Source organism: Spinacia oleracea, chromosome 2, assembly GCF_020520425.1.
Source record: "Spinacia oleracea cultivar Varoflay chromosome 2, BTI_SOV_V1, whole genome shotgun sequence".
Lineage (NCBI taxonomy): Eukaryota > Viridiplantae > Streptophyta > Magnoliopsida > Caryophyllales > Amaranthaceae > Spinacia > Spinacia oleracea.
Window position 1 is genome coordinate 110,412,975 of NC_079488.1, and position 10,223 is coordinate 110,423,197.

At 35.3% G+C, this 10,223-nt stretch overlaps 1 long non-coding RNA gene across 1 annotated transcript; it reads left to right on the top strand.

The window, feature by feature from the left end:
- The first annotated feature begins 102 nt into the window (after positions 1-102).
- LOC130467175 (uncharacterized) lies at positions 103-5,860 on the top strand. The gene is made up of 7 exons (XR_008927332.1): positions 103-499; positions 590-702; positions 1,566-1,654; positions 1,776-1,900; positions 2,850-2,945; positions 4,121-4,346; positions 5,091-5,860. It is a non-coding gene; the product is annotated as an uncharacterized lncRNA (long non-coding RNA).
- Positions 5,861-10,223: the final 4,363 nt, after the last annotated feature.

Consider the following 10,223-nt stretch of genomic DNA (forward strand, 5'->3'; position numbering starts at 1 on the left):
TAAAAACGTACATGCTCCATATAATTAGCTCTATCCGATCCGGTACTAACTATATCTAAGCACAAGGGTAATTAAGGATACACCCAATTCAATCCTATCCTAACACTTTAAAACACACAAACTTCAATTTACTATTGCAGCAATAGTGTGCTGCCGATTTTACCCCCACCTTTCAACCTTAATTACTGAATTTGCCATGATGTTGGATGATGCCACGTGTTCCCATCATGTATCTGCCTTATTTGATCATCTTTGTTTCCCCTTTCTCTTTCCTCGACTCTGGCCTCTGGGATCTTCTTCCTCTTCCATTTTCAACAAACCCTAGCTCTCATCTCTGCAATCTCCTCCTCCCCCTTCACCTCTCTCCTTCCATCATCCTAGATTTCCAGATCGTCAATCTCCGTTCTTCTTCAAGAGGATGTTAGTTTATGGTGATCGAAGCCCACGTTCGAGGATTTTGAGAAGAAGTCCAACTATGGAACCATTGATACATTTGAAGGTGAAAATCGATTGTTTTCGGTAGTTTTGTTCTTGATTTTTCTATTTTAGATCAGTTTAACTCACTGTCTCCTTCCATTTTCAACCCTAGCTATTCGTTCTCATATGACGAATCTGTTGCTTCATAATTCGCCTCTTCAATAACCGGCACCCAGGTTCACTCCTTCTGAATCTCCTCACTATCAGTTCCTCTCTTTCTCCCTGGTATGATTCACCTTTCTCTGGATTTTTTGAATTAGGGTTTTATTTCTTGCTTTTAATTGTTGATTTGCTTTTAATTGTTGATTTTTTTGAATTATGGCTGGTTTAATTAAATTGGAATATTAAATTGGCGCATACTTTAGATTAGGAATTGTAATTTAAATTCATCTGGCAGAATCTCGGATCATACTCGATTTCCCATTTTAATTTAGAGAATAAAATTACTCTTCTTCAATGTCTCCCATCATCACCATAATTCTTGAGGATTTTGGTCACGGGTTTTTGTGAAGGCGGAGATATATGAGTTTGTATGATTGTAATTGGAGTTGCATTTATATGATTGTAATTGGAGTTGCATTTATATGATTGTAATTGGAGTTGCATTTATATGATTGTAATTGGAGTTGAGTTTATATGATTGGTATTGAGATTTCATGAAGTCTGTTACTTCTAAAGATAAGGTAATACATGAAGACAATTGTTCCATACTTACCATAAGATAAATATTGGTGCTTGATTTTATAAGATTCACTTTTATGCCAGATTAACCATTATATGTTGAGAGTTCTAATACAGGACTGTTCTGCCAAACCTTTTCATTAAGTTGGACCGTAGAAAATACTGTTTGCCATAACGGTGGGGGTGGAACTTGCGTTACGGAGTAGATTTTTGTTTTAAGAACCAGAGTTTGTCAAGGCTTATTTTGGGAAGCAGTTGTAAATTGCCAAATTTTATCTGAACTGCATTCTATGATGATTTTATAGTTATCAGAAACAACCTTTTTCTAAATTGACTAGGGTTTATTGCCTACATTATTATCTCCCTTAATTTATTTGAATCTCTGAGTACTCTATTATTGCTTGCAGGTGCTAATTATGAAAATTGTAAGCCATCCCAACATAGTCAATCTTATCGAGGTGATTAAATGATCCAGACACAGATCACTTCTATATGGGTATTTTTCCACCATTTTTTTTCGCATCACACTTCTGAATTTTTTTTTGTTGGAGGCTAAATGGATCTGTTTTTTTTATTTTGGCCTTTTAGTCAATGAAATTGTAATTTTCTTTGTTCAGTTCTTGAGTATGTGGAGGGAAAATGGGATTGTGAGGGTGCTGGACCACCTGGTGGATTAGGGGAAGCTATCACGGGACAATATTTACGAGATATTGTTTCTGGGTTAATGTATCTTCATTCACATGTATGTAAGATCACTTTAGTTCCATTTTAAATTTTGTTGCCCCCAAGGTCCATATTGTCTTATTTGTAATGCGCTTTGCAAAAAAATTCTTTTATGCTTGGTGCTATTTTTTTTCTATTCGTATGGTGTTGGGAATCCAGAAGAGTATATGGGGATTCGGACACTTTGTTTACTGCATTTCCTACATCAAAATCATCTTAAATGTTGTCCAAATGCCTCTAAAAGAGGCTCCTGATCATTCTAGGGTAAAGGAGGGTTGGATGTATGTAGCTTATTTATAAGATGGAAGATAGGTGGTTTACAATTGATCTGTGATACCCTTAAAAAAATTGATCTGTGATTCAGAACAAGAACTGAATTATTGCCTCACTGCCCTACCTTTTTTCTCAGCGCAAAAAAGTGTCTCCTACTTTACATTAAGAAAGAAGTGCAGAGAGTTTGCTAATTTATTTGTAATTTAGCATTAAGATGTGAAGTTTACTGCAGTTAATCTCTTTAGAAGTTAGAATCTTATGTAGTTCTCCTGGTGTTTTTCATTTGCAGTTAATCTAAGTCTATGATAGATTGATAGGTTGTAATAGATGATCAAGCTTAATGTAGTTCTATTTACATTCATAACTTTTTCCACGAAGGTTCAGAATAAGGAGATAAGAGGAATGAACAGGGGATTCTTCATGCCCATTATTAAATCTGTTATTCCAAACTTAGGGCTTTTTCTTTGGGTGGTGGTGTTATTCTGTTTAGGTTTCTTTTGGTTATAACTATTTACTTTTGACTTGTTCATTAATGCATATTATTGCTGAAAGAAACAATGAGTTTATTCTAGGAGTTTTTTTTTTCTTCTTCTTCTAAATTTGGCACTTGAACCATCTGAGTTGTAACTTCATTTTTTCACGTGGCTATTGGCATATATTGAATCTTAACAATTTTCTTTTCTTTTGAGAAACAGAATATAGTGCATATGGACATAAAGCCTCAAAATATTTTGGTTTCGCGTAATGGCACTGTAAAGATTGCAGATTTCAGTGTCAGCCAAGTTTTTGAGGTAACGGAATAGTATCTCATTATATTAAATATCAATTTATTTCTATTCTTGATAACTTTGTGCATGTGATCTTTTCCATTCATTATTTGGTTGAGGATACAATGATTTCATTTGATTCTGTTGCAAATGCAAATATATCATAACATTTCTAGAGACAACATGTTAGTACCTACATGCGGAGGTCAGAAGATATGGGAAGTGAAACTATAGTCAATATTTTTGTTGACAGTTGTAACTGGGAAGATATTTCTCATAACTTCTATGAATGTTATTTTTGTTTTTAAGTGACCATATACTGATATTACACGTTCTTTGTGCGCCTTTCTGTTTATCTATCAAGACTATTGTCAATTTGACATCTTTTTTCTTTTCTTTTAATTGTGTGTGTGTGCCCAATTTGTGGACGGTGGACAGTAGTCCACGTAGAGGTACGTGCACCACTTTCATTTTCGGTTTTTGTGCCTGACATTTTCGGTTTTGTTTCGGATTTGATCATATCTTATTATCTTTTATTGTCTGGGATTGTGTGTGTTTTATCAATTGTTCGTTGCTGGGAAATTGAATCATTGTTGCTTCTTTAGTGTTATTTAGCTTTATTGCTGGGAAATTGAATATTTGGGAGTCAGTGGTTTCAAGTGAGAGAAAGAGTAACAAGAAGAGGTATCAGTGAGAGGGAGTAAACCAGCAGTATGGTAGCCATGAGTAGGGCAACGTATGAAGGTGCAGATTATCTTTTAGACATGGAATTTTGTGTCTTTAAAATCACCGTATGTAGTCTAGCCTTATTTTACTAAAAGAACAAAGACTTTGGATCAAATATGTAGTAGTACTTTGAGATGTACTTTTATATGATCTAGGGAGCTCTATGATCGCTAATTCACCTGCCTCTATCGTTTTCAGGTGAGGGGTATTTTCCTGTTCTAATTTGTTTACAATGGTAATCTATCTTGCTAACTTTTTTGTAAAGGATAAATATGTATAAGAAACTGGTACATTGCAAAAGAAATAGTCTACCCTTTAGCAAATTCAGTTTATATCTGAACTTACTTTGAAGGAGAAAATTTTCCTATCTATGCTTTTGTTGAATGTTAATGTCTACTCTCCTTGGTTTTCTCTCTTTTACATTTTTCTTTGTGCTTGTATGTCTTCATTTTAAATCTATGGTTCTGGTGCAGATGCAACAATTATCAATCTGGAGATTTGATCAATTCAGAACGTGCTATTGATGGATCTTTGGTTTTGGTCAACAGGACTTGTCCGTTGTATCTCAATTTTCTTCCAGGGGAATAACACCTCAACCATTTTCCCATTTTTTGAAAGGAGGAGGAAATGGTGGGGTTATTCTGGTGCTTGTGAGATTTTGGACCCAAGTATTGCGTATGGTCCACTTGTGCCATCATAGTATGTCTCCTAATTCTTTTGAGAACTTCTTGATTGTGGCTTTTGTTTATTAGTTTCTTTCTTTTATTGTTCTTCTTCCTTTGATGTGCTTTACGGTCAATTATTGAACAAGTCTTGTATCCCCATCCCCCCTCTCAAAAGTATTTTTAACCTTTTACTTCAAAAGCTCGATTTTTGTGGGTTAAACCCAACATGTTGTCTACCTTGTACATATGGGCTTTGTCGTAAGTCATTCAGCCTTCACTGTTTGTAAATTTCATTTTTGATTTTATATATGTGAAAGGGTTGTCATCGAAAATCTGTGCCATTTGCTGAAATAGGACGGTGCCGCGCTTTGGTGCATAGGTTTTTAGAAGGTTCAGAAAGGCCCATGAGTTACAATATTAGGAGGTCATTCGCATGTTTATTTTACTATTTTCCATACAAAACTTCCACAGAAGTATATACTTAAATAATACGAAGTATATACTTTAAATGTTCTATGCTGTAATTACTTAGTTAATCCGCGTACTTGGCAAAAGAATTGCGAATTTGGAGTTGGGTGAGTGGTTGGCAGTTTTCATCGAAGAGCGGAAAAGAGTTATGTAGCAGTTGAATACTGATCTATTAATAATAATACCTAGCTATAAAGTACATAATTTATGTAGAAAGCAATCCACTATTGTCTTCTTTATAACTGATCTTATAACTGTGTGAATTCAGTTGCTTTTCTAATTTCCGTTATTTGATATTGCTATTCCACAGGGAGGAGAGGATGCTGCCAGTGTCAGATACATGTACACAAGGATGGCTGAAATCACTAGAGAACTACTAGGAAAGACACTGGAATCACTTCACAGTTAGTGGAACTATTTAGGTAGTGGATGAAGACAGTGCAAATGATGCAAGTGAAGGGACGATGTAACTCTCAGAATCACTGAACTACCAGTTCGGAAGTGGACTCAAGATTATAAGGAGTTTTAAAGAGAGACAGAGATCAAATGATGTAGCGAAATTAAATGATGCGGCGAATATTCGGTGCTAAGGAGTTCTTTGATTTTTTCAAAGATGCTTCTGATCAGGCATTGATGTACATTTCTCTATTTTCACCGATCGTGGAGTCTAGGACTTCTAACAGTCTGTGCCTCTCAATTTTGAGTTTCATAAAAAGGCTATGATTCTTTTTATTCTGTACTTATTGTGCAACTCCTTTAACACCTAAGAAAACTTCAGAAATATTTTCAGCAGTAATGTGTAATGAACATGCCTAATAAAGATGATTTAGTTATTTCACCAGGATTATGTGTGTTTAGTTTTTGCAGTCGTTTAGCCTCTATAGGCATAAGTCACACCTAGCGACATTTATGTTCAACTCTAATATGTAATATCATGTTTGGGGTTATCAGCTTTTCGCTGACAAGAGTCATTAGCAAAGAGGAAAGCTGATTAGAAATTCTTAGCATTGCTTCTATTTCATTATTTAGCAGTATGTGTTGGAAATATAAATGTTGTCATTGAGGATACTCAACATTGTGTCTGTCACATTAGAAAGGAAGGCTGAACTTTGAAGAGATTGCATTTCATCCTAGCGGTTTTAGATTTTGTTTATAGTTCTTGAATAGTGTGAATTTTTTTTAAGTACCTACTTTTCTGTGAGTTTTTACAACTTCCTAGGAAAAGGAAGTTTGTTTTAGTTCAACCCCTGCCTCTCGCTTTGGGTCTACTATGCTGTAAAGTTGAGCGGTTGTGAACTTAAGAAGTTTGTTCGAGTCTATTAGCTTCCTCAGTTCCTCTTTGTTTATATGAGATGATGTGATGTGCTGCATTTAGAAACTTAATTAAATAAACAGGCCATGAAACTTGAAACATAATGCACAACCTCTTGCACAAAAGATCGTGGCTCCCTTGTGGAAAGAGCTTAATCCTGAAGATTGGCATCTCGTGCTATTTTCAGATTTTAACTTGACTTGCACAGTTGTTGATTCGTCTGCAATATTAGCTGAAAATGCAATTGTAACAGCTCTACAAGCCTTATATATCAGGTGATTGAGTATGACATTAGTATGTGTATAATCAATCAATAACTGCAGGATAGACATGTTTCTTGCTTCATCATTGATCAACTAAGTAATCATGGATCTTTTTTTGCAGAGTCATATGTTGCCACAAAGTTAGGCGAGGAACTATCATGACTGTTCTTTCTCATGTTAGGCCGGTCGTTTTTAATTTTCCTAAACTTAGACATGTAAATTTTTTATGCTTAGCCATGAATTCTATATATGTAAACTACATCAAGTAATTAGTCATTTTTCTTATCATCTTCAGAGTACTATATTCATGTCTTCAACTATTTCTATAGAGTAATTTGGTTGTGATTTGTATAGTGTTCTGGGAGATAGTGTTTTATATCTTGGGGGAACGCGCGTTCCAACAACTAGTTTAGATAAGTATACGTTTTAGAATTTCAAAATCTTGATTTAGAAATAAAAAAATAAAAATAAAAATCTCAGGACACACCAAGTAATGACACGTGTCATTCCTGGTGTGTCTTTTAGTATATATAGTAATAGATAGATATCAGATTTAGACCTCCGTATATAAAAGGGCTAGACGTTAGTCCCTTTTTCATCCGAAAAAAAAGTAAGACGTCGAAGAATAAGAGTTAGTCCCTATTATAGCCTAAATAATATAGGGTTTGTTAATTAATTTTCAAAGAAGCCAACCCAAAGTAGGAAACAAAGTCCCCGAATCCCTTATATATATATAAGATATCAGATTTAGACCTCCGATCCGTGTATAAAGGTTAGTCCTTTTTCATCCCAAAAAAACGTAAGCAATATTTGATCGTCTTGAATGGATATGGATAGAAGAGGAATAAGAAGAAAAACAGAGTTGAATGATTTAATGGATGAAACATTGACAGAAATTCTTTTGCGAGTAGATGTGAAAACAGGGCATCGATGCAAGTGTGTGTCGAAGCGTTGGCTTGGCTTGATCTCTACTCGTTACTTCGCGGTGAATTACCGGCGTCGTCATCATCATCATCATCATCTTGTTGGTCGTAATGGTAATAAAGATGTGTTATTTCAACTTGTGGATATATTTATCTCCACGAAGGGATGAGATCTACACTGATGAAGTTGGTAATTGTTATTATTTTAAAGAAAGCAAGGTGCATGCTTTACATAATATTAACCACTTAGGTCTTAGGGCATGCTTGGATTGAGGGTAATGTATTAAAAGGGTAATAAAAGTCAAACTAAGGTAATTGAATGTGATGATGAGGGGATGAAGTGATGGCAAAGGGAACAAGCTAGTGTTGGCAAGAAGAAAAATAAAAGGGAAGGGGGAACAAATACCCTCATCATGGGGGGATTCCGGGGGAATAGTTACCCACCATCCCACTAGGGTGATTATTACCCTCATTTGGGGGTAATTACTTCCCCCTTCCTCCTTTCTTCTCACAACACCACCACTACCACAACTTCTCATCACAATACCACTACACCACCCTCGCAACCACCTCAATTCACCTTCATTGTCATTTTATTATGGTGGTTTGACTTTTATTACCTCCATAATCCATTACACCCAATCCAAGCGTGTCCTTAGAATCAATGGATTTCATTACCCAGCAATGGATTTAGCTATGATAGTATGTAACTATAATGCTATTTATATATGTAACCCGTTAACGAAGCAATCTGTTTACGTTCCCTCGCCTCCGTACGTGAAGAAGGAAATGTATTTGCAGTTCAGAGCCTGCATTTGTAGCGTTGATGATCCAACACTATACAAAGTCATATATATTGGGAGGAACATTGTTCCCAAGTATTATGATTTTAGAGGTCAATACTCGACCACGATAAATGGATCACTTTATTGCTGCACAAACACGATTTTCAGATATAATCCATGGCCTTTCAAAAACGACTACGGCTACGACTTCATTGATATTCCCGAAGATGCCAAGTTTGACTACGAGACTGTATGGGGCCGTACTTTATGCATAACAAATGTTGACCAACGACTTCGACTCTATCATTGCATGATAATGGGGCTTTCTACTCAAACATTCTCAATTACAAAAAAGGTATTTGGACCAAAACCCATTTTGTTAATCTTAATAAAATTAACTGGTCGAGAATTTTTTGCAATCGTCGCTGTTACACGATGTTTATCAAAGGATTCAATCGTTGTGATGGAGATGTCATATATGGTTTAAGTCTTAATCGCCTATTCGCCGTCGACTTGAGAACTAACAAGGTTGAATTACTTTTCGATTTCGAGGACCCTGATTTATCATCTGGAATTCAATTGTTCCCCTATGCCCCACTTCCATGGCCAACCAAAATTGCAACAACTTGAATGTAAAACGTTACGAGTATTAAAAGACGGAGGAAGTATTATTCATGAGGAAAAAATTAAAGCCTTCTTCACGGCGCAAATTTGATGATTCATGAGTTGCTTAGATGTGATAATGATATTGAAGTTGGGGAAGCGATTGTGCGATTGTTTTGATGACAATTAAGGGCGAAGCTATTACTTTGGGGAGTAATCAAAAAATTTCCATTTATTGGGCAAATAATACAAATTCATCTACGTACTGCCTAACCTGTAGTAAATTGCCATGCCACCATTTCCTACTCAGCCAACGACCTGACGTACATGATACATGCCATATGAATTCAATAGAAGCTCCTCCATACATGCCATGAAATCGATAGAAACTCCTCTGAAATGATAGTAATACATAGTTGAATTTATTTTTTATAATTGTTTGACAATTCAATTTGACGGGAGATGTAAAAATCTCAACAAGAACCCACAAAAAGTTATACTCGGTGAATAAAAATATTGCTTGACGTTCCTTATCCATTGCACTATTTAGAGGTTCACTAATGCACAAATTGGATACGTAGTAGTTACCAAGATTAAGGATCAGGATATTTATCGAAGAAAATGCATAAAGAAACAAAATGCATCAACTTGGACAGTATATTTTTTTTAAGCAAATCCAGTGTAGTTATTGATAATAAATGGTGATTGTAACTAGTCTACATAAAAATACATCTATATAAAATTGTTTTTTTTAACGTACTCATCATATATAAACATACGGCCACTTAAGACTTCGCATAAATACAATAAGCACCCTTATAGAATGTAGCAAATTAATTATGCAAGTACTAATCAAGCCGCCGGTGCAACGTCATCACCATCGTCATCATCATCATCGTTCTCATACGATTTCTTCGTTGTTGTTGCAAGGATGCTCAACTTAGTCTGGTTGTCGTCACCATTGATAATGAGACCGAGTTCTTCACTGCAGATGATAGACATCGATAATTATTCCTTCAATTTGAAAATCAAAACTGCTAGAATTAAAGATGAGAATTAATGAAGATGGATGTTGTTGGTGATGAATTATATTTTAAAATTAATTTCATGGTAACATATTTATAACACAAAGAAAGAATATTGAGAAATCTTGTAAATCTCATGGTGTCTTTAATTTAGTGAAGTCCCTATTGATAGAGATATGGTTTTAACTTTAGAGAAGAGTATGTGATGCAAAATGGTTGTATTAGGGCTCATAAAAACACAGGTTTCGATGTTGTATTAACTTTACTACTCAAGTGGCACGTGGGCCATAGGTATTGGTCACCTTATGTTGTGCACAATCTCACTCGTGTTGGCAACAGTCCATGCACACTCTCATGCACCTTTGTTACGTGTTCTTCTTGTGCTTTCACCAATATATTTGTGCTCATCAAAAGTCAAAACATTTCTAACTACTTTCAAGTCTTGGTCAATAGTCACCGTACTGATACTTCCTCCGTCCCAAATTAAATGTTACATTTGAGTTTATATGATCTATAATCTAAGACATATTTT